Below are 946 nucleotides of genomic sequence, written 5' to 3'. Positions count from 1 at the left end.
GGGAGGGGGCAATATACAAGTAGGGACAGGGGAATGGAAGAACAAAGCAGATGGGAGAACAATTAGACAGGTCTCAATGGACTAAGTGAGACAGAGGTAAATAATGATATAGCACAACTTGAGAACAACAGAGTTCTGGGATACAGAGATCAAGCCATGGTTGGAATGTGGAAAAGGGGGGAATAATATTAAGATGCTTGGCTGTCTTTTGAATCTTGGTTTTCCTTGCATTATATTATAAAATAGACACTGGAGTGGGAGAGAAAGGAAGAGCGAAAAGCATCACCATAGAAAGCTTGTAAGTCTGTTTTCTGCCTATAACTGATTGGAATACCTAAAATGGGGCTACAATGTATCCAGTGAAGGACTCTTCCTGTGGAGCCTCTGCAATACATAAGACTATAGGTGGAAGCCTGAACCACATCCAGATCTCCAGAGATGGGAAATTCCCACTTAAAAACACAAGCAGACCAACCTGGAGTGGCTAAAAGAACAGAAGATATTTCTTGGAAGAAAGACCTACAGGAAAAATATAAAACAACATAGGCAGACCGACTGTTACTACAAGAACAAGCAACTTGCTTGCCCAGGAAACATCAAGGCAAGAGGCAGGGTCCACTCAGTGCAAACCCCCTTCCAAGACTTAAGACTCAATGGGAATACAAGCTGTGATTGGTGACCACGCTCGACACCGATAAGGGAAGTGAGGGAAAAACAGCAATGAAGTGGTAAGCTAAGCCCTATAACATTCAATAGACTTCTGTGAACCCGGGTGAAGACCTGGTTGGCCAGCAGTGTGGCAAGACCTGGGGACTCTTGGGCCCGGAGTCAGTGATATAGCCACAGAGGACGAGAGCGGAGAGTGAAGCTTCCAGCTGATAAGAAGAGAGGGCAAATGCATAAGAACACCCACACTTGCAGATAATACCCACTTATCTTGGCTTCA

The 946-nt window shown here is 44.8% G+C and overlaps 1 protein-coding gene across 3 annotated transcripts in view; it reads right to left on the bottom strand.

Annotated features, from left to right (window-relative positions):
* The window catches only part of SCAP (SREBF chaperone), a 72,250-nt gene that overhangs the window by 68,004 nt on the left and 3,300 nt on the right, over positions 1–946 (bottom strand). The gene's annotated exons all lie outside the window — the stretch shown is intronic.

Source organism: Chrysochloris asiatica, unplaced genomic scaffold (genome assembly GCF_000296735.1).
Source record: "Chrysochloris asiatica unplaced genomic scaffold, ChrAsi1.0 scaffold00124, whole genome shotgun sequence".
Taxonomy (NCBI): domain Eukaryota; kingdom Metazoa; phylum Chordata; class Mammalia; order Afrosoricida; family Chrysochloridae; genus Chrysochloris; species Chrysochloris asiatica.
The sequence above is the reverse complement of the archived record's forward strand: the minus strand, read 5'-3'. Positions and strand labels throughout refer to the sequence as shown.